Source organism: Mesocricetus auratus, unplaced genomic scaffold, assembly GCF_017639785.1.
Source record: "Mesocricetus auratus isolate SY011 unplaced genomic scaffold, BCM_Maur_2.0 Super-Scaffold_100691, whole genome shotgun sequence".
Classification (NCBI taxonomy): domain Eukaryota; kingdom Metazoa; phylum Chordata; class Mammalia; order Rodentia; family Cricetidae; genus Mesocricetus; species Mesocricetus auratus.
In genome coordinates, this window is record NW_024429267.1 from 38,846,872 (window position 1) to 38,871,753 (window position 24,882).

The 24,882-nt window shown below is 38.4% G+C and overlaps 1 protein-coding gene across 4 annotated transcripts in view; it reads right to left on the reverse strand.

Moving 5' to 3' along the window:
- The window catches only part of Nck1 (NCK adaptor protein 1), a 42,661-nt gene that overhangs the window by 17,254 nt on the left and 525 nt on the right, over positions 1–24,882 (reverse strand). Inside the window, exon 2 of one of the 4 annotated variants that reach the window (XM_021228337.2) lies at positions 24,613–24,691. The exons of 2 other annotated variants lie outside the window; for them this stretch is intronic. The gene's annotated coding sequence lies outside the window, so the exon portion shown is untranslated. Of the gene's footprint in view, positions 1–19,191; positions 19,213–24,612; positions 24,692–24,882 lie in introns of those variants that run through there. One more of the 4 variants, XM_021228336.2, reaches the window with a different exon arrangement.

A 24,882-nucleotide genomic window follows, 5' to 3' on the forward strand; every position in this document is an offset into this window, starting at 1 on the left:
TCCAGCGGCAATTATGGGAAACTGCAATCTCACCAGAAGCAGCCCAAAAACAAAAACCTAAACAACATGTTCAACCAACAGGAAACAATAAATTAACATTTATAGAATCCTCTGCCCCCAAATATCAGAGTATATATAATTTAACATGTGCCAGGGAACAGATAGAAAGATAAATCATACCTTGGCAAAAATGAATCAAACTAGGAATCAGTAGCTGAAAAGTGTGTGTCAAAGTACTTTGTCTTTTAAGGGTTCAAAGAGGTTTAGTTTATAACATGAAAGTACTAAAAGGTAATGGAACCTTAAGAATTGGGGCCTGATGGAAGGTAATTATATCAGATATACAGTCCTTGGAAGAGATTAATTTTGTTCTAATGGGTTCCCAATGAGCTGCCAAGTGGCCCTGGTACACAGAAGCTTTTGCCTTCACAGTTTACCTTGTGTTCCTCTCCTACCATACATGCCACTTACCATATGTACATACAGAGTAAAAACCAATGGGACTGCATAAATCTAGAATTTTCTATTAGCTTCTAAAACTAAAAGTTAATTAGCATCTTTTCTTTATAAACTACCTAAGCTTTAAGCATTTATTTATAGCAAAAACACCACCACCCATAAAAATACCACCAAACCAATATATACAAGTAACAGGAAAGTCTCCGTTCAGAACATAAACAATAAAATTCTGAATAATCTACAGGTCAACGAGGAAATCTTCAAGAGAATCAGATGTCATAATGAAATAAGCGAAAATGAAAATTTACTTAGACTTACAGCTAAAATAGGGAAACCCTTACATCAGAACTCTAACATCCTGTATAAGAAAGAAGAAACTGATACATCAGAAATCAATGAAATTTAGGAAAAATAGATTTAAAAAAAACAAATAAATTGGTGCTTTTAAAACTGAGCAATAGGAGTTATGCTTGGTGGTGCACGTGCCTTAAATCCCAGCACTCAGGAGGCAGAGGCAGGGGGAATCTCTGAGTTCGAAGCCAGCCTGCTTTACATAATGGATTCTCGGACAGCCAGTGCTACAAACAGAGACCCTTGTTTTTTAAAAAAAAAAAATCAACAGGAGCTGGAGATACAGTTCAGTTGGTAGAATGCAAGAGGTCTTGGGTTCAATCATCAGCACCATATAATGGCAGTACACACCTGCCTGTAATCCTCACACTCAGGAAGTAGAGACAAGAAGATCAGAAGTTCAGGGTCATCCTCCAATAACCATGGAGTTCAAAGACAGTCTGGGCTATAAGCCCTCTCCTCCTCCAGAAAAAAAGAAAAGAAAGTGATAAACTCTAGACCAAGATAGTGTTGCATATTTAGAATGAGGAAGGAAAGAAAAGACTGAGGGAGGGAGAAAGAGGACAATGGAGATGAGATGTCACAGGATTAAAAAGGATAACAGGGAATACCACAAATAACTCTATGCATGCAAATTTGATTTCTTAGAGGAATCAGACTGGTTCTTCCCAAACACAAATTGCCACAACATACCCAACACATGAGTATTTGAAAAGCCCTATAACTAACAAAACAAATTAAATTCATTAATTTTCAAAGGCCACCCCAAAAGAAACTACCATCCAATATACTTTGGGAATACAGATACAAAAAACCCTAGTAAAATATTAACAAAAATAATTAGCAGTATTTAAAGAGCCTTAATATTCTATGATCAAATGATATCTATGATACAAGCCTCTTTTAATACTTAAAATTCATCCATATGATCTGCCACATTAACAAGCTTAAAAAAATCATTAACTATCCATTCATGATAAACATTTACAAAAAAATCAGAAACAGAAGGGAAATTCCTCAGCTTGCTACACCATGCACAAAACCCCAACAACTAAAGCCATACTTAAAGGCAAGAGAACAGCTATTTATTTACTGTCAAATTAAAATCAACAACAGTGAAAGGCTAACCTCTCACCACTGGATGCTCCATTGAGGGAGCAGGAGGGAGGGAGAGAGGGAGAGGGAGGGAGGGAGAGAAGAAGGGAGGAAGAGAATGAGGGAGGGAGGAAGGGAGGGAGAGACAGAGAGACAGAGACAGAGAGAGAATATGAACAATTCTCCAGAAAGGTGAAATAAAACTAATCTTACTTTGGAGACTCACAACTGCAGAGATCCAAAGAATTCATGAAATAAATCATCTCTTAATACTGTTTAAAAAATATTATCAAGAGATGGAAGTGGTGGTTCACGTAAACAGTCTGCACTTAGGAGGCTGACACAAGGATCACAGAAAAAACACTGTCACCTTTGGCTGCTATGAGATCATATCTCAAAAAATAAAAAATTATGAAATGGGAAATCATTGGAAATAATGTGATTCTAAAGCCTTAAGTTACTGCATAAATAAAGAAAAAGAAATTCAAACTTAAGTTAGTAATGACTGGTGCCTAGACAGACTTGAACTTCCCCTTTGGATAATCCAAACAAAGTAACTTTGTTGAATGTTTAATTTTTTTGAGACAGGTCTCACTGTTACACAATCTGGATTTACCCTCAGGACTCAAGAGACCCCACCACCACCACACCCTGGCCTTAGCCTCCAAAGTAGATGTTCATACCACAGCATGCAGCTAGACTCAAGACATAAGATTAATCTGCAGTTTCTCTGTGTAGCTCTGGCTGTCCTGGAACTAGCTCTGTAGATCAGGCTGGCCTCAAACTCACAAAGATCTGCCTGCCTCTGCCTACCAAGTGCTGGGATTAAAGGTGTGAGCACTCCTCCATGGCCTCTCAATTTCTGAGTCCTGGATTCTTGCCTTGAATTCCTACCCTGACTTCCCTCCATGAAGGTCCATGATATGTACGTGTAAATGAAGTAACTCCCCATTTGCTTTTGGTCATGTTGGCAGACTTCACAACAACAGCTGAAATCCACAAAATAAATGAGAAAAAGAGGAAAGCAAATGAAGATACTGCTGGTTGTGGTGTGGTGGTACACACCTGTAACCTGAGCACTTGGGAGAGAGGTAAGAGGACTGTCCCAAGTTTGACATTAGCCAGGAGCCACATATCAAGTTCTAGGCTAGCCAGAGCTAAACAGCAAGATCCTGCCAGAAAAAAAGAAAGAAAGAAAGAAAGAAAGAAAGAAAGAAAGAAAGAAAGAAAGAAAGAAAGAAAGAAAGAAAGACAGACAGACAGACAGACAGACAGACAGACAGAAAGAAAGGGGGAGGGGACATAAAGCATCTACTGAAGAACATATAGATAACATTAGTACACAAAAAGATATTCATTAGCTATTAAAGTCACATTAAAATGCCACTATATAACTATCAGAATAGCTACTTAAAAGACTAATAATGACAAATGCTTACACAAATATGGATCATTAACACACAGCTGATAAAAACTTAAAATGGTACAGCTATGATAAAAGTCATCAGTATTTGGTAAAACTAAGTGTACAACCACCACACACTAAGACTGTCATCCTGAATGCTTCTCTAAAACTTGTGTTCATATGTTCCTTCCAAGTTTTTATGTAATTTTCAAAAGGAGCCATACTGATATCCTTTAATGGATGACTGACTTTAAAAACTGTGGTTAATACATACCAAAGTGGAGCAAGATGAAGCAAGAACCCTGGATCAAGTTCTAAGGTAATTACACTGAGTGAAAAAAGTCAATAGTAATGATTCTTACTCCATGATTCCATTTACTGGAATGGCAAGTTGTAGAAGTAGAACTAAGTGACTAGAGAGTGATTACCAAACATAGAGAATGGGAACAAGAGACTTTGTGGGTGTGGTGATTTTGTTAAGTCAGCTTTCTCTTACCACTAAAAACAAAAAGTCCTGAGAAAGCTTATGAGCTCAAACATTATCTCTGGCTCACAGTTTTGAGGGTATCAGTTCATAATTGTATTAACACAGATGCTTTGGGCCTGTGGAGCATAGGAGCACACAAGGAGGTCAGGAGTACATGGATGGGCAGAACCACTTCATGACCAAGAAGCAAAAGAGAAAGGAAGGGAGCTAAACCTCCCTTCCATCCTCAAAATGACCTGGAGACCTCTCTCTAGGCCCCACCTCTTCCCAACAGCACCAAGGGCTGGGAAGCAAGACTTAGAAACCACAGCAGCTACACAACAGCAACATAGATTAAAAAAAAAAACACTATATTGACTGTATCAACATTAATATTTTGGTTGCGATACTGTACTGGTTTTGCCAAATGTTACCACTGGAGGAATTTGTAGCTTTTTGAGGGTTAGAAGTTTAAAATAGTCTGGTAAAACTTGTAATACCTACTAAACATTATTTTCAAATGTATACACATACATAAGCCAGTAAAATAAAGACCAATTAAATTGAAATGCAGTTCCTTTTTCTTCGGTGGTGGTGGTGGTACCAGAATCCAGGGCCTCCCCCTCAAGCAATGTACACTTTCCAATGAACTACATCTAAAGGTTTTTAAGATCTTTTGGGACAGGGTCTCAGTAAAGTTGCTCAGGTTGGCCTTGAACCTGCAAATTCTCCTTGGCTAGCATATTTTATGTCTCCTGATAACACCATTCTTCCTCTTCCTTTTTTTCTTCCTCTTCCTCTGTTGTTGTTTTTCAATACAGGGTTTCTCTTCTGTAACAGCCCTAGACTTCCTGGGCCTTGTTCTGCAGACCAGGCTGGCCTCAAACTCAAGGTGATACCCCTGGTCTTTGCCTTCCAAGTGCTGGGATTAAAAGCATGAATCACCCCTACCCAGCCTCTTGCTGTCTACAGGGATTACCTTGAGGACAAAATTTTATTCTTTATAGGAAACAATGTCATTCCCTAGCATCCTTCCTTGTCTTTATCCATAGCAAAATAACAAACCAGATTCATCTTTCTTATAGTACATCCCCCATCATGAATTTAGCCTATAATTGCAATATGTGGGAGACAGAGGAAGGTTATCATAATATAAGTTCCAGGCTCCTATCTCAAAATAACTAATTTACTAACTACTTAAACAAGCAGCAGAACAGAACCAACTCCAGAGTTGTCCTCTGACCTGCACATGTGCACCCAGATGCAAACCTCCCTATAGAGACTACTTAAATTATATTCCCACCTAGCATAGGCCAATAATTTAGAGAAACTCTAATCAATGAAGTTTTATAATAATTAGGGATTATATTTGTTCATAATTTATTGTTTGTTTGTGTTTTGTTTTTCGAGACAGGGTTTCTCTGTATTGTTTTGGAGGCTGTCCTAGAATTTGCTCTGTAGACCAGGCTGGCCTCGAACTCACAGAGATCTGCCTGCCTCTGCCTCCTGAGAGCTGGGATTAAAGGCATGGTGTCACCAACACCCAGCCACAATTTTTTTTTAAATTAGGGTAAATAATAGTTTGTGTAAGGGCAACTTATTTAAACTATAAAGTCACTATTTTAAAAAGCTTGGTGACCCTAATATCAAACAGCCAATCATTGCTGTTGTCTTAACCTGGCATAGAACATAATTAATCTTGCTTTATTCATCCTCATTTCAAGATGAGGACTAGAGGGACGGCTCAGCAGTTAAAATCACTTGTTTTTGCAGAGGCTCTGGGTTCAACTAGCATCCACATAGAGGCTAACAACCTTCTGTACTCTAGTTCCAGGAGGATCCTAAACCTTCTGGCCTCCACGGGCACCATGCAAGTTCATGATAAAAGACATACATGCAAGCAAAACACCCATACACATCAGAAAATGTTTTCAGGAAAAAAAAACCAAAACACTGTACTATAGTATTTACACATGAAATTCTTAAAAATATATAAAAAGTTTTTAAAGTTATTACCATTTATATATGTATGTTAACTGGTAAATAAATGTTCTTAGTCATGTGTTCAAAGGCTTTCTATGATATATGTCTAAGGATTTTTTAAAAAATCACTATAAAGAGATCAAAGAAAATACAGCTTAATTCCTGAACTGCAATTCTATATGATTAAAATCTCAGAAAATTAAATTCTAAGAAGGAATTAACTCAAAACTTTTGACACTCTCCCTAACATACCTTCCTATTGTTTCTAGCAATATTAAATGTAAAACAGTATGCTCTCCCCCGTGGTAGCTTATTGGTTTACATAAAAAAAAAGGACTCTAAACAAATTCTCTTAAATTTAACCTTATGGCAGAACTAAGCTTATTATTTTACAGCTCTCTCAATATTAACTTGTAATTATGGCCTATAAAAATTAAATGTAAGTACAGCTTTTTGTTGTTTTGAGAGTTCCGCTGTCTTGGAACTCATTCGGTAGACCAGGCTGGATTTGAATTCCCAGAAATCTGCCTGCCTTTGCCTCCCCAAGTGCTGGGGTTAAGGCATGGGCACCTGGCTACACACTCTGTACTAAGATGCTAGCTACTTTAGCAGTGGCTTCTGGTTAAACTTACCCTAAGTTTTCTAAACCTCTTCTACTTATCAAATTTAGCTAAAAATGACTTTTTTACACAGACTACATCACACACCCCACACTCAACATGAATCCAATTGTCCACAGGGGCATACATATCTCTCTGAAAAGGATCGAGTCATAGGATGATTTATCAGTGTTGGCTTGACAAAAGGGGAGTAAAGTCAAGATAAAAAAGAAGTCATTTGTAGCACTTCCAAGAGAAAACAAACCTAGAGAAATTCATGTAAAAAGTGTTCTTAATCATTTACCTATACTTCCACTAGGTGGAGCAATTGGTCACCTTCCAACTTTGGTGCCTTCCTGTGTCCTGCTAATGGAATTCCTTTCTACTTATACACTTCCAAGTGTCCTAAATTGAATCTATGCACCGATATAGTAATAAAAAGCTAACTAGACAACACAGTACTCCGAACACCTCGAGACTGAGGTGGGGTTTATGGGGCTAGCCTTGGTCCTATGCTCATAGAAACAGAATTGTATGGGGCAGGGAAGATAGCTCAAAAAATAAGACAGTTTGCCTCACGTAAGCATGAGAACCTGAGTTCAATCCACAGAACCTATGTAAAAGGAAAGGCTGGAAATGGAAATGGTGGTGTGCTTATAATCCCAGTTCTGGGACAGGCAGATCTCTGGGGCTTACTGGCCAGGCAACCTAGTACAATCAGTGAGTTTTAGGCTAAGAGATGCTATCTCAAACACACAAGGAGGACAGCTCCTGAGAAATGATGCACACACAAGCCCTGTACATGCACACGTTAGTGCCCAGGTAAACAATTTAAAGCATACTACTTACCCCCTTAAGCAATAGAGATCATCTTAGCAACTAGCTTTTACATGGCCTAGACTGCACAGTGGAATGGAAACCCCTAGTTCTTGCCTATGTTTCTTTTTCCCATTTAACACTAGGACTACTATAACCAATGTGAGGAGAGATTAGACCTCTATTCTTTCCAATATGATTATGCTTTTCTCTCTGATTTAGCTTTGTATTTTAAAACTCAATCACACCAAAAAGGGCTTTACTATGTAAATCAACTAAATATGGAACAAATCATCACTTATATATAATATATAGGATCAGTCCCCCCATACATGATCCTATATTGTTATTCAATATATACTCAATTTTGTATACCTTCCAAATATTCACATTTTATGTGATATCCATCATATTTAACAGAGACAATTAAATATCTACAAAAATAAAAAAGGAAATTATCCACCCTACTATTATAAACTCTTTTGGCTTTTTAGATCCCTTAGACAACTACCAAGCTAAATAAATGAGTATACCAGACCAATATCTGTACCTACTTTACCTATTTCTATGAATTAATCAGGAACAGCTAATATATTTACATTGTTTGTCAAATCAGCCCCTTGTGATATCAAATACTTTTAATCCCAGAACTCAGGAAACAGAGGTGGACAGATCTCTGAGTTCAAGGCCAACCTAGTCTACATTGAAAGTTCCAGGACAGCCAGGGCTACACAATGAGACACTATGTCCAAAAAGAAGACAAACCATCTAACTAGGAAACTCCAAAGGAAGGTAATGTTTGCCACTGATAAAGGTCATGAGCAATGTGATCCTTTTTGGCAAAAGGTAGTGTGCGGGGATGGGTGCGGGGTGAGATGGGACCATCTAAAGGGAAATCTACTATGCTACCTACAAATGCAATTTTAGAATCTGCTGTACTTTAGCATATAACTTTGACAAGTTCCTGTTTCTGGTAAGAATCAGCTAAACAACAATACTCAAGTAGCTGAGTCAGGAAGTTTGATTGGGTTACAAATCTCTCAGTAAACAATGAAAGGAGAAAAGCAACAATTAACTCTGATATGCTGTAAGTATGAAAAAAAGAGAAGGCAATTCACAAGATTATTACAGTCAACATTTTAAGCCATAACATCTTATCACAGTTTATACTGATAAATATTCTTATTAACAAAACCAATTAAATATTTTACTACTTGCAAAACAAAAACCAGAAACAAAGAGAATTAAAATCAAGTAATTTCGGTGGGTTTGATTTGGTTTTATTTTCTGGTTTGTTGGTGGTTGGCTGGTTGGTTGGCTGGCTGGCTGGTTGGCTGGTTGGTTGGTTGGTCAGTTGCAATCTCATATAGACCAGGCTTGCCTCAAACTCACTATGCAGCCGAGAATGGTCTTGGCTTTGAACTGCTTTGATCTTCCTACCTCCAATCCCCAATAATGAAATTTTAGACCTATAACACTATGTCCAGCAAGATCAGACTCTTCAAGATAGGGTAACAAGGGTGGAAAGTTGGCTCAGAGGTTAAAAACACTGGCTGCTATTCCAGAGGTCCTGAGTTCAATTCCCAGGAACCACATAGTGGTTTACAATTATCTATAATAGGATTTGATGCCCTCTTCTAGACTGCAGACATATATGCAGGGCAGTCATACACAAAATATAAATAAGATTTTTAAAAGCACACAGAAACAAAATGCCATGCTATTCTATCCATTTTTGAACAATTACTTCGGATACATAACCAATATGAGAAAACAAGAAGGATGAAAAAAAGCAATAGGTACTGTGCACATAAAACTTACTTGTTCATTCAAAAAAATGTTAACTGAACAAATGTACAATAGAAGAAACCAAGTTCTGAGAATAAATAAACAACAAGCAAGCATACTGCTCATAAAAGGGATTCCAGTTATAATTCTGTTTCTTCAACATACTTATTAGCACTTTATACTAATACAAGAGACTTCCCAATATGATCGTTTTGTTAGGCACCACAAAATTTTACTCTTTGAATTGAAATAAACTGATCCAAGATCATATTAAGAACATACCCATTCTACAAGCTGAAGAGAGTATTCGGTTTTATAATTCCCAAAGCAGCAACCACTAAAACAGTAAATAATCTGGCCAAAGTAAATTTGAGAACACAATCACAACACAAACTATAAAATGTGTAACATAAAGAAGAATTTCATTAGTATAAGATGGGAGTTATAAGTTCTTACTCTAACCCTTAGTTTACATGAAGTGCTGCAGAGTTCAGTCCCCAGCACCACACAAAACCAGATGTTAAGTAGCACACACCTGAATTCCAGAATCGGAGAGGTAGAGATAGAAGATCCAAGGTCATCCTGAATTTAAAGTCAGAATGAGCTAAAGGAACCCCTCTCAAAACAAAAACAAACCTACAAAGAACATTGAATAATTTCCACTTAAAACTTCACATGTTAAAGCTAGAGATAATCTTCAACACCATGCACACACAAATTGTATGTTGAAATCCAAGCCCCAATACCTCAGAATATGACTGTAATTGGATAGCTTTAATGAGGTAAAATGAGCTTATTAATGGGTCCTTATTCAGTAAGATTAGTGTTCCTGTAAGCGAAGTTTAGCTCACTTGAAGAGAGAAAACAGTCATCTAAAAGTCCAGGACAGGGGGAAGTCAAAACCCAGAAGAGGAGGTTCTCAGGAACTCAGCTGTTACCCTAACCTTAGACTTACTATCATATCAAGATTATGATAAAATTATTTTCTCTTATTTAGGCCACTTCATCTGTACTGCTATGTTTATAGCACCTAAGAAAACTAATCAAGACACATTAAAAAAGTAACATCCCAACTATGTTCTAAACCATTTAAGTGTTCAACTTCACAGCATTAAGTACTTTTTACATTGTGTAGCCCAGAGTGGCCTTGAACTCACAGAGATCTGTCTGCCTCTGTCTTCTGAGTGCTGGGATTAAAGGTGTGTGCTACCACTGCCTGGCCTCTATGACTGACTAGTGTATCTAGTTTTACACTCTGATCTTTAATCAAGCTTTGTTAGCCCATAAACAAAATATCACCACATTTGATCATGAACACCACATAAAATTAGGTGTAATGCTGCATACCTGTAATCCCATAGCTGTTGCAATAAGTGTGGGACTAACCTGGCTATGAGACCATAGATAAAAAACAAATAAGACTCCAAAGGCCAGCAAAATGACTCAGTAAACACTTGTCATGCAAACCTGGAGACATAAGTTCAATACCCCACAACCATGTAAAGATAGGAGAAAAGAGAGAATCTATCCCCACAAAGTTGTCCTCTGATTCACCTGGCCACACTATAGCTTCCATGCTGAGATTTTTGTTGTTGTTGTTTGGTTTTACTCTTACATTTTGTTTTGTTTTGTTTTGGAGGCAGAGGTTGCAAAGGCAGAGGGTGTGAAATCCATAAAGAACCAATAAAAAGTTTAAAAAAGAAAAAAAAAGGTGGTCATGATACTATCTCATCCTAAAAGTACTTGCTATATGATTTAGGCATCATCTATTAGTGGTGGGCAGTCTCCCCTCTCATTGAGTACAACAAAAGTAAAATATTGCAACTTCCAGGTTGTCATTTACAATGTAGCAACTTCTGCTGGCTAACATACAAAATCTTATTCTTCAACTAAGAGAATTCTTCAACATTTTAGTCCTAATTTTTTTCCTCAATTTTAACGATATGATTAGCACTTCTATTATTTGGAAATTGACTTTCAAGGCTGACATTTTATCTTTTATCACCTGTTTCCTAATTTCTTTGTGAAAGGCCACTATTAACCTTCATACTTTCCTAGTCTGTTGCTCAAATTTAAAAGGCCCTAAGAAGTATTAACTAGTTTCTCCCTTGAGATTAATAAGAAAAGCATCCCCCCTCTCTCCTGTCTTTAGGCAGGAACTCACTATGTAGTCCAAAATGGCCTTGAACTTGGCATCTTCTGTCTCCTGTTGCTAGGATGACTGGCATGTACAATCACATGCTGTAATGCATTCTTTCAATTACTATTTAGATGTCAAAATAACAGGAGTAAAATGGAAGAGGTCTCAAAAAGAGTTACAGTATTGGGTACTTTTATTTAATCTATTTTTCTAGGACACTTGGTCTTCAACTATGTTTAATGCCTATCTTCTCTCCCAATGATACATTTTAAACCATTTGTAGAGGGTAAATTTTAAGTCCTGCCAAGGTATTAAAACAGGCTGTCATTCATCTGTACCAACTGACAAGAAAATCTGAAGCCAAGCTATTTTTTTGTTAACAACTTTACAGAGATATAATTCACACATCATAAAACTTACCTATTTAAAATGTACAACTGGAGCTGAAGAAATAACTTGGTGGTTATGAGCACTTTTGTTATAAGCACTTGCTGTGTAATCATGAGCATCCAAGCACCTAGATGATAAACTGGGCATCCTACACATGCCTGTAACTCCAACTCTGATGCTGGCTTCTAGACTAGATGAAAAAATACAAGCTCCAGGTTCAGGGAGAGACCTTGACTCAAAAGGAATAGCTAGACAGTTATAGGAGGATACCCAACACCCTCTTCTGGCCTCCACGCACATACACACAGTCACATATACACATGTAAGTAAATGTTTAAAAAATAAAGTAGATAATGATTTTTAGTATAGTTGGAAGGCTATAGAACCACCACATTTATATCTGCTGGAAAATACACAAACAGAATCCTATTATGTGTTTTGTTTTTTTAATAGTTTTCAAGGTTCATCTAAGTTAAAACACGACACGTCAAAAAGGTTGTAGCTTTTGTGACTTTTTTAAATTTTACTTTAAATTTATTTTTATATGTATACATGTTTTGCCTGAAATTATTTTTATATATCACTTGTATGCTTGGGGTCTATGGAGGCTAGAAGATGATGTCAGGTCCTTGGAACTAGAGTTACAGCTTTGAGACACAAGTGGTTGCTGGAAACTGAACCTGGTAGGATCCTCTTGGAAGTGCACTTAATCTTGAACCATCTCTCCAGACCTGTGACTAGGTTCTTTCACAGCACAATGTTTCCAGCATTCAACAAAGTTATAACATAAATCAATCCTTCACTCCTTTTTGATGCTGAATAATATTCCATAGTGTGCACATACATTTCACTAACTCATCAGGTAATGAGCATCTGAGATGCTTCTACATTTTTGTATTATAATTTCAGCTGCTTTTTTATGGGGGGGGGTAAATTTTATTACAAAACCTTGGGTAACTTTTTAAAATAAATATGGCAAATTCAGGACTCATAAAAATATCTTCTATTAAATCCCCAAAAGATACTAAAAAGTATAGTAAAATCAGTATTTCCATTACAGGAGATGTAATGTAAAATTTTTAAAGTGGCACTTGTTTCCTGAGATACAAGATTACAGATCTAGGCTGTAAGGCTCAGCAGGACCATCTGGTACTAGGTAATCTTGTGGGGGGAAGCCTTTTATAGTGCTCTGTCCTTTGAGATAACACACTCTTATACAAACAAATAAACAAAACAAAAACACAACTTGGAAATAGAGGGGAAGAAGAATTTCCAGAGAAATTCTTAAATATGCACCCAAGATAGGCCATAGAAAGCTTGCCAAGTTAAGTATGGCATATACTTGTATTTACTTCATATCCAAATAAAATGGTATCAAGGGTCCCTGCTATTTCAACATAACTGCTACTTATTCTGATGGCCAGTGCTGTACTAGCTCTTCCCATAATGAGTACTTCTTTGACCTCTACCTCTTCTTCTTTAGTTCCTCAGTGGCAGGAATAACAGCCAAACAACTGCTGCTGATAGACCTCTCTGGGCTAGGCCACCTTTCTTTCATGCTTGTTTCTACACTATGGAACCTTTTCTCCAGAATCTTCTTCACTGGGCTGTCAAACTATTTCTAACATTGGGCTTACCTGAAAACACTATGTCTGTACATTTTCTTCTTCTTTTTTATTTATTTCATGGTGAAAGAATAGGGACAGAGAACATCTTGGAGTCAGTTCCCTCCTTCTGTTACCTGAGTTCTAGGGAATGAGCTCAGGTCATCAGGATTGATGGCAAGCACCTTTACTTGCTGAGCCATCTCGCCATTTCCTGAAAACATTATCTCCTATAAAGATGCATTGCTGTCTCTCCTGCTGATTCGAGGTCCACATTAATTCTCTCTCATTTCTTATAGATGTTGGGGAAAAATACATGGGGAGTGAGGGAGAGAGGGATGGAGAGTGTATATGTTTAGTAGAGATGCTTTACTCTCTGGATTTTACTTATCTAAAATCAACTCATTCCCTTGTTCCCAACCAGAATTCACCCAGGAATGTGTAAGTAAAAAAAGATATACAAACTCTCATTGAGTCCTATGAGTTCTTTCTTTGGTATTTCAAAACAGAGCCTTTTGAGGCCCTGGGTTTGCAGTGCAATACAACAAAACACAACACCAATGTGATCATGTACTTTGAGCCTTTAAAACTCCTCCATTCCCCTGCCTCCCCTCCCATTATGTGAGTTGTATGTCTGACCTCAAATATAAGATCTTCCTGCCACAGCCACTCAAACAGCTGGAATTAAGACAAGGACCACGGCCTCTAGCTTCCTTTTGCTGTTTTGTTTTCTTTGAGATAGAATCTCATTATATTACCCAGGCTAACCCCAAACTCATGAATGTCCTCCTAAGTATTTGGGCTTTCAAGTATAGTCCATCGTCCCAAGCTCCCTTTCTTCTTCATTCTTGAATGTATATGAACCTCTTGACTTCTGCATTTAGATGACAAAGCAAAGAACAATAAATATTTATCATATTCTATGATTTAGTTCTTCAACATTATGCTTTTCCTACTATATAAGCCTAATAAGGTTTTCCCTTAAGATAACTTAATCAAGATGGCTGAGTAGTGGGTACCTGGGGTACCTTCCTTCTGTACAAAGAGCCCAAACAAGCAAAATACAACTACTTTACAGAATTATTTGAGGTACTGTTGAAGACGCATAAAGAAAAATGTCAACAAGACAAGTCTAAAGGAACAAAAAAAAATCTTTCTTTAAAAAGTGCCAAAGAAAAAGGAAACCAACAAACTGTCAAGAAGAAAATTTCTAATAAATGAAAACTTCAACAACAACAACAAAAAAATCAATTTTAGTCCAGGCGTTGGTGGAGAATGCCTTTAATCCCAATACTCGGGAGGCAGAGACAGGCGGATCTCTTTTTTTTTTTTTTTTTTTTTTTTTTTTGGTTTTTACGAGACAGGGTTTCTCTGTATTGTTTTGGAGGCTATCGGTCCAGCCCGGCCTCGAACTCACAGAGATCCACCTGCCTCTGCCTCCTGTGTGCTGGGATTAAAGGCGTGCGCCACCACCGCCCGGCCAGGCGGATCTCTTTGAGTTTTGAGGCCAGCCTGGTCTACAGAGCGAGTTCCAGAACAGCCTCCAAAACAATACAGAGAAACCCTGCCTCGAAACCCCCCCCGAAAAATCAATTTTAAAACTTCAGGACTAGGGTTTGAGGCCAGCCTGGTCTACAAAGTGAGTTCCAGGCAGTCAGGGCTGTTACACATAGAAATCCTGTCTCAACAAACAAAATCAGGAAATCAGGTCTAGGAAATTATAACTCAATGGTAGGACACTTGCCTAGCATGTGGGTTTAAACATGCACGTAAGCAGGAACAATCATAAGCAGTGCCTCAAATTTTGGCATTGAAAACTTATAAATAAAATACAGCTGAGAGCTTCAATAGATTAAACAATAGAAAGAATACTTTAGTTTGAAGACAGGTCTTTTGAAATCAACTACTCAGACTTAAAACAGGAAAGAACAAAGAAAGGCTTCCGGACTTAGAGACCACTAAGTAAGCAAACAGTCTGTGTGTTTAGAAGAGAAGGGAGAAAACAGAAAACCTACTCAAAATTAAATATATAAATAAATAAATTTAAAAGTTAACAACAACAAAAAACTTCTCCAAAGTATTTAGTAGTTAAGTACCTAACGCAGAGGTTGGGCTAGGCATTTAATTCAGCAATAGAGTGTATCCTTAGTGGTTCAATCCCCAGCACCAGAAACAAAACAAACAAAATACAATAGAGAAAACTCTGGAAAAAGTTCATCAGTTAAAAGCTCTTGCTGTGAAAACAAAACAACTTGATCAATCCCTGGATCCCATACAAGAGTAAAAGGAAAGCACCAGCTCCACAAAAGTTGCTGTTCTCTGACCTACCACACACAGACACACACAGAGTAATCATTGTTAATCATAAATAACAACAGTGTAGGGGCTGGAGAGACAGCACACTGGTTAAGAGCACCCGTTTCTCTTGAAGGACCCAAGTTCAGTTCCCAGTACCCACATTCAGTGGCTCACAACCACTTTAACTCCAGTTCCAAGAGATCCAATACCTTTTTTGTGCCTTTGTAGAGAACCTGAACACATCACATACAAACACATACCCATAAATAAAAAGTAAAATGTTGGAGCTAGAAAAATGGCTCAGCAGTTGAGAGCACTTGAATCTCTTTGTACTGACTGGTTTTGTGTGTGTGTCAACTTGACCCAGCTAGAGTCATCACAGAGGATAGAGCCTCAGTTGAGGAAATATCTTAATGAGATCCACCTGCAAGGCATTTTCTCCATTAATGATCAGTGGGGAAGGGTCCAGACCATGGTGGGTGATGCAATCCCTGGGTTGCTGCTGGTCCTGGGTCCCATAAGAAAGCAGGCTAAACAAGCCAGGAGAAGCAAGCCAGTAATCAGCAGCTCCCACTTCCTCCATGGCCTCTGCATCAGCTCCTGCTTCTGGGATCCTGCCCTGTTTGAGTTCCTGTTCTGACTTCCGTCAGTGGTGAATAGCAACGTGTAAGCCAAATAAACCATCTCCTCCCCAACTTGCTTTTGGGCTATGGTATCAAAACCCTAACTAAGACGCTCTTAAAGACGACACAGGTTTGATTCAAAGAACCCACATGGCAGCTCATGCCACTTGTTAACTCTAGTTTCAGGGAATCTGACACCCTCTTCTGGCCACCAGGGACACCAGACACACATATGGTGCACAAACATGCAGGCAAACACTCAGTACACATAAAATGAAAATATTTTTAAAGATCAAAATTAAGAGCAATGTTTATAGCAGCAAATGTCAACCTACATCAATAAAAACAGATTTCAGGGGCTAGAGATGTCTCAGTAGTTAAGACTACTTGTTGCTCTTGAAGAAGACTCAGGTTTGGTTCCCAGCACCAACATGATGGCCCACAATCATCTGTAGCTCCAGTTCCAGGAATCTGATTATTTCTTCTGACAATCACAGGCACCAGGTACATGGTGCATATATATATTATTTGCAGGTTAAATACTCTTACATGTAAAACAACTGGTTTTAATTTTTTAAGCAGATTTCAAACAACATAGAATTTTAAAAAGTAGCAAAGAACAAAACAAACCCAAAACTAGTAAAAGGAAATACTGGAAAGAGAATGAAGGATAGAAACCACAGATGTAATGATTAGAACCCAGAGTTACAAGGCTCCATGGCAGAGTACTTGCCTAGAAAGTTTAAGTTTGACTTCAAACACAGTAAAAATATTAACAATCATAGGATTACCTTTTTAGGTACTTAATAGGTATCTTATAAATTTCAACATCTTTTCATGATTAAAAAAAGTATAAAGTAGAGATAAAACATGCATCAGCATAAGAGGCACATTAACAAACCCACAACCAAAATCACACTGAATGAGAAAAGCTAAAATTCTTTCTTCTGTGGTCAGGAACAAAACGGGATGTCCACTTCCATCAAGTTTCACCAATGCAGTACTGGAAGTCACAGAAAAGTAAGACCAGATAAAGAAACAAAGTGCATCTAAACAGGAAATAGGGGATTCAAAATATTCCTTTGGCCAGACAGTGGTAGTACATGCCTTTAATCCCAGCACTCGGGAGGCAGAAGCAGAATTCGAGGTCAACCTTGTCTACAGAGCAAGTTCTAGGACAGGCTCCAAAGCTAGAGAAACCCTGTCAAGGAAAACAAAAACAAAAACAAAAACAAAAACAAAAACAAAAAAAAAAAAGAAGAAGAAGAAAAGAAAGAAAAAACCCTACAAATAATACAATTAAAAGTGGGCAAATAGCTGGGCTTACAGGAGCATGCCCACATTTCCAGCACTCAAGTTTGTGTGAAAAGATGAATTCAAGGTCTGAGCTACAAAATGAAGTCCCACCCCTCCCCAAAAGAACATAGTAAATAGGCAAATAATGTAAACATAATTCTCAGGAAGAGGTCAACAAATTGTGTGTGTGTGTGTGTGTGTGTGTGTGTGTGTGTGTGTGTACTCATCATCCATCACTAGAGAAAAGCAAAATCAAAAACCATGTGATACAATTTTATGTCAGTTAGAATGACTTATCAAGATGTAAAAAAAAGTAAACACAGATGAAGAGGAGAAGAGAAATTAGTGTTGGTAGGTAGTTACCTTTCTATTACTGTGATTAAGACATTATATGATCAAGGTAACTTATAAAAGGAACAGTCTGTTTCGGCTTACGGTTCCAAAGGGATAAGAGTAAATCATGGTGAGGAGATACAGCAGTAAAAGTGCAGGCATGAGGGCAGAAACAGGAAGCCAAGAGATCACATATTCAACCGAAGAGAAGGCAAACTAGAAGTAGGTGGAACAAAAAGCTCACCCAATGACATTCTTCCTCCAGCAAGGCTTACCACCTCCCAAACAGTGCCAGTGAGCAGTACCCAAGTGTTCAACAGTCTGAGTCAATTGGGGACTGCTTCATTTACATCATCACAGTAGGCATGTAAAGGACTGTACTATTTAAGTATGGCAGCTCCTAAAATAGAACTATGATAGATCCAGCATGCCCACTACTAGGCATATACCCAAAGGAACTGCAATCAGTATGTAGAAGAAATATCTGCATTCCATTTCCGTGTCTATTTTGGTTAGGTTTTTGTTGTTTGGTTGGTTTTTGCTTTCTCGGGTTTTGTTTTGAGACAGGTCTCACTGTATAGCCCAGGCTGACTCTGAAATCACTATATAGGCCACCGTAGCTATGAAATTGTGCCCTTCTTACCTTCAGCCTCCCTAGGGCACAATTTCATAGCCACCTGCCCCTTCCTCCCAAATGCTGGGATTGAAGGTGTGCATCACCACTGCCCAACTTTTTTTTTAAGTTTGAGATTTTTAATTAAAAGCATGCAGAATTTACCAAAAGGGAATGGTCTGAAGCCTTAAAGAAAAGATCTCTCATAGCCAAACACATATCTGGACAGAACATTTAATTAATGAGGGGCTGGAGGTCTCCCAACAGTTAAGCAGACACCCAGTTCTTCCAGAGGACATGAGTTCAATTCCCAACACACAAACCAGGTAGCTTACAATGCCTATAACTCCAGCTACAGCAGATCTGATACTCTTTTGGCTTCGGCGGGTATTGCACTCACATTCACACACACACACACACACACACACTGTCGGTTAGTTTTGTTCAACTTGACACAAATTAGTCACTGGGGAAGAAGAGGAATCCTCATTCAAGGAAGCACTTCCAATCAAATCAGCCTGTGGACACATCTGTGGGCATTTTCTTGATTAATGATTTATGTGGGAGGCTAGTCCATTGTGAGCACAGACACCCCGGGCAAGTGGTCCTGGGCTGTATAAGAAAGAAAGCAATATAAGGGGCTGGAGAGATGGCTTAGCTGTTAAGAGCACTGGCTGTTTTTCCAGATTTGGGTTCCAAAACCACAAGGTAGCAAGAAAAAAAAAAAAAAACTATCTGTTAACTCCTGTCCCAGGGGGATCTGATGCCTCTTCTGGCCTCTGCAGGCACTACATGAATGTAGTAAACATCAGTCAAAACACCCATAAACATAAAAATAAGTGTTAAGGGGGAGAAGGAGTGGAGTCTTGGGATCTCTATTGCTTCAATGAAACACCATAACCAAAAAGCAAGTTAAGGAGAAAAGGGCTTACACTTCAGCATTGCTGTTCACCAGTGAAGAAGTCAGGAAAGGAACTCAAACAGGGAAGGATCCCAGCGAGATGATGCAGAGGCCGTGGGGGTACTACTTACTGGCCTGTTTCCCCTGGCTTGCTTGGTCTGCTTTCTTAAAAGATCCCAGGACCAGCAATCCAGGGATGGCTCCACCCACAGTAGGCTGGGCATTCCCCCATTGATCATTAATTGTGAAAATGCCTTACAGCTGGATCTCATCAAGGCATTTCCTCAACTGAGGCTCCTTCCTCTCTAATGACTCTAGATGTGTCAAAACCAATCAGGACAAGGAGGTTAGAGAGATGGTTTTGTGGATAAGGACACTGGCTGCTCTTCCAGAGGTCCTGGGTTCAGTTGTCAGCACCAACAAAGCACTCACAACTGTCTGTACCTCCAGTTCCTAGAGATCCAACTCCCTCTTGTGACCTTCTTGGGCACTGGATATACATAATGCACAGACATACATGTAGGCAAAACAGCCATACACGTAAAAAATAAAATATATAGATGTGAGGGGAGTAAAACTATTCAGATGTTAGTTGGTTAAAAAAAATTAAAAAGTAAGATTAGCAAGTCATAGAGGAAAAAGCCAATTGCAGCTTGCCTCCATGGTTTCTGCCTCTGCTCCAGCATGAGTTTGTTTTGACCTTCTCAATGATCAACTGTAATCAGGACATGTAAACCAAATAAATCCTTTCTCTCCAAGTTACCACGGTATTTATCAAAACAATAGGAAGCAAACTTGAGCCTGGCACACAAATAATCAAAAATCACTTTAAAAAGTGTAAAAAACTGCCAGGCAGTGGTGACGCACACCTTTGATCCCAGCATATGGGAGGCAGAGGCAGGCAGATCTCTGAGTTGACACCAGCCTGGACTAAGAGTGAGTTCCAGGACAGCCAGGACTATACAAAGAAACCCTGTCTCGAAAAACCCAAAATAAACAAACAAATAAATAAATAAAAACATGTAGTCACTGAAAATGATGAAGCATTTCCCAAGGAAAATTTCCCAATGCCCTGTTACAATGTTTCTGCAATTCAGCCAGAATGTTTTAAAGGGTGCCACATTGTGCCAAATTATTGTACCTATTATTTCAGTTGCTCTACACAGCAACATGATTTAGAAATATGTGATACAAGTTTTGGAAGATGGACTAAACAAAAGAAAACACCATGTAAGAAGCACTTTGTGGTAGTTTGAATGTTAACTGGCTCCCATAGTCTCATAGGAAATGTCACTATTAGAAGGTGTGGCTTTGCTGGAGGAAGTGTGTCACTGTGGGAACAGGCTTTGAGGTTTTCTATGCTCAGGATACCTCTCAGTCAACTTCCTGTTGCCTGCAAGATGTAGGGCTCTCAGCACTATGATGATAATGGACTGAACCTCTGAAACTGTAAGTTGCCACCTCAATTAAATGTTTTCCTTTATAAGAGTTACCATGATCATGGTGTATCTTCACAGTAATACCAACCCTAGCTTAAGACACACCTATTCTTAAAAGATTTCCAGGCTATCGATATAGCTCAGTTGGTAGGGTGCCTAAATAGCATGAACAAAACCTTGAGTTTGAGACAAAGCACTAAATATACAAAGAAAGATGGCCCACACTTATGGGACTTAGAGACAGTAGATCAGCAGTCCAATATCACCCTGAACTACGAACCAGACTGAAATTAACACATTTTCCACATATTTCCACTGGTCTACTCATGTCTGAAGAAAAGCTGATATTGCCCATACTTTTTTGGTTTTTTGAGACAGGGTTTCTCAATATAGCCTTGGCTATCCAGAACTCGATTTGTAGACTAGGCTGACCTCAAACTCAGAGATCCACCTGTCTCTGCCTCCTGAGTGCTGGGATTAAAGGCGTGCACTACCCCCATACCATATTTATATTCAATTTGTCAATCACTAAAGATAATTTCTGGAATAAAACACTTAGGAATCAGCATTTCAACATATTTTAACTTGTAATATTAAGACAAGACTGCTCTATGTAGCCCATCCTGACCTCAAATCTGCAATTCTCTTGCCTCAGTCTGAGTTCCAAGATTTGGCAGTTTATTTAAACAAAAAAAAAAAAAAACTAGCCATATTAACCAGCCAAAACATAAATGAAAAAAAAAACCAGTATCTAACATGTTTCAGATCTCAAAAGGAGGAAATCAGTGGTACTTGTTGGCATACACCTCTAATCCAGCACTTGGGAGGTAGAGGTATGAAGTTCTTTTGTGAGTTTGAGGCCAGACTCATCTACCTAGTAAGTTCCAGATCAACCAAGACTGCACAGTGAGATCCTGTCTCAAAAAAAAAGAAAAAAAAAAAAAAAAAGGGAAGGACTCAATCTCCCCAGAGAAATTTTCCCTGGCAGTTTCTGTGCTGTCTTGCACCACTAAACTCTTGTTAAAGGCGCCAACACCTCTTCTATTAACAAACATTAGAGTTTAAAAAAAAACCCACCCACATATAAAAGCTCTAGTGATTTTTACAATGTGCTTAACAAGCAGACTGCAATGATTCTTGACAAAATGTGAAAGTGTTACTGTTTTAACACTCAAAAGAACATTTAGCTAACACTACATTTAGTTTCATGATGAACCATCCAAGCTTCCACCAAACCATTACAATCTCCTTCCAAAGTCCCCCAGAGTCATTCTTTTCACCAAATAAATCAAACAAAATAAATTCTAACAGCAAACTTTTTAAGGCAACCATCCACTTTTTTTTTTCTTTTTCCCTTCAGTGCTGAGGATCCAACCTGCTTGTTAAGCAAACCCTTGATCCACCAGTTACATCCCTAGCACCATCATACACTTCTTAGGGGGCCACAGGACTCAACTACAAAGACAATAGATTTCAGGAATGCTACTAAAGCATGAAGACTGAAGAAAAGTACAAAATAAAAGTTCATATGCCAGGCAGCACAGTTGCTCAGGAGGCTGAGTCAGGAAGATAGAAGATCACATTAGAACATGTTGAGCAACAATATTAGAACAATAGTTTGAAAGCCCGTCTCAAAATAAAAGTGTTGAATCTGTATGAGAAGGATTTACAAAGCAAATACTATAGACTGTACAAAGTAATAATATGGTATCACAAAGAATACATGATAAATGAGATGAATTTTGACTCTCAGCTCTACCACAACATCAAGATGTGAGAATATTAGTGATTATTTTGCATGAATTTCACTTTCCCAATCTATAAAACAAATGCTGGATCCCAGTATTTCAAGAGTAATGTTTCATGGTATCATTAACATAAATTTATATAAACTTAAAAAGCAAGGGCAAGACAGAAAGCAGTTGGGGGAAAGGAATGTTTAAGGAAAAGGCACAGTAATAAAATTGTATGCAAATGCCATCACAAAACCCATTACTTTATATGCTAACTAGAAAAGAAATGGGGATGCAAAAAAAAAGTTCAAAGAAAAACAGCAACACGACTAATAGAAAATTTTTGACAGGCTTTACTCAAGGATCAAAATTTAAATTCTGGAGGCTGGAGAGATGATGGCTCTAAATGAAAGTACTGCTCTTGGAAGGACCCAAATTTGATTCCCAGCACCTGTATCAGGAGGCTCAAAACTGCCTGTAAGTCAAGTACCTGCGCTCAAGTACACATATCACACCTTCAATACACAAATACACATAATTTTTAAAATTTTAATTATATATATAAAAAAATAGAACTCTGGTTGGGTGGTGGAGATGCCTCTCCAGGTAAAAGTACCTGCTGCAAGCATGACAACCTGAATTCAATTCCTGGGACCGGTGTGGTGGACAGAGAATGACTCCCCACAAGCTGTCCTCTGACTCGATTCATGGCATAAGCACATATGCAACCACACACATTCACACTCACATAAAGATACACAAAAATGTAATTACCACTATTTCTTTTAAAATAAAATCTGGACTGATGTTATGCCTCAGTGTGTTATGAGAAGCCCTGGGTCTGATCCCAAAACTAAAGAAAGGAAAAAGAGACAGGAGAGGGAAGAAGGGGAGGAAAAGGTCAGGAAAGGGAGGGAGGAAATTAAGGAAAGAAAAATGGAAAGCTTATGGAATTTTACTTTGGTAATTTGCAGAGACTTTGGGGGTGTGGGGGATGGACAGATGGCTCAGTGGTTAAGAGCTCCTGCAGAGGATCTAGGTTTTCTTTCCAGAACACACAACACATGGTGCACTTACACGTAGGCAAAACACTCAAACACATAAAATAAAAATAAACCTTTAAAAGACTGTGAAATCTAGAGGAAAGATATTACTGGTTCCTAAAAAGTGAAAAATATGTTCAATGTATTATTTTAAGATCAGCACAGGCAGAACATATTTGAGCCATCCAGACAGAAAACCCAGTTAGAGCTAGTGAGCAGAAATTAAAAACAGTGTAAGAAAACAAAGGTAAGAAATTTTTTAAAGAAAATGACTGCCAAAATAGGCCAATGTTAAGGTTTATGTCTGAGTTACTGAGAGCATGTTACATAATGCATCAGCAAAGAAAGACAGCATATGGAATTAGTTTTGAAGGGAAGACTTTTAAGTTCTATTTCCGAGATAGGTTAAAGTAAGAATTATCCAGGCCTGTCAAATTTCTTCGACTCAGCTGATCTGTTAAGTATTTTCAGTAACATCAAGGATTTCCTTCAATTTTACTTATCAGTGAAATAATCATTTAATTTTCTGGCACTGAAAACATGCATTTTTTCCCTCTGTATTACCAGGTTAATCTTTTTTTTCAAGTTTTTCTGAGAAGGAATTTATAACAATAGTCACATCAGACTATGAACTCTGGAAGAAAGTTCTCAAAATTTGAAAACTAACAGCATAAACTGTCACTCAGTGTTTCATAAACCATTATACTAATGTGTCAACTGTTTACATGGCTCTGTAACACCAGGAAAATCTCAAAAACTGTTTGAGGGGGAGGCAAATCTTTTAAAACTTAATGCTCACGCACACAGCTGAGATCTGACCACTATGCACTTATAGATATTCCAGCCAGTTCCTACAGATGAGTTTTCCTAAAGGAAGCACCCAATGAGAAAAGTACTACTCAACCAACGCATACGCCTTAATTTATCATCAAGATGTGAATGGAATTTCTGTTTAAAAACGAGATTGAAAATTATCTAACAAAACTTTCTTCTTGGACTGTTTCTCCATTGATTTTGGGACCTCGCTGAGGCTGAAAGCAAACAACGGATTTCCAGGTGCTTAAGAAATCGTTAAGGATGATCATAACGCTTCCGAAGTTAAGCTTTTGAAAATGAACACTTCTTGCGAAACTTTTACTCGTTTTGGCTGGACAGTGACCCTCTTTGCTCCCCACCCCAAGATGGGGTTAGGAAGTTTTCTTCACCTCATTCTTCCCTAATGCCCAAGGATTCTTACCTAACATAAGGGGCAGAATTTTCTTTGGGTGACTCCAGCTCCGTTCGACATTAACCGAGCGATGTTACGGTCCTCAACCCTGAACAAAAACCCAGCTTCACCAGCTGTTCCCATCAAAGCGAACGGAAACCCGTGCGAAACCGTACAAACCCAACCCAGCACGCTGTTTTTCCTGGACCTACCCCAGCTCAACAGCCCCCGGCCACCCCCATCTCTCCTGCTCGGGGCCGGCAGGGGGAGGGGAGGGCGCGCCCCGAGGATGTCCCCCTG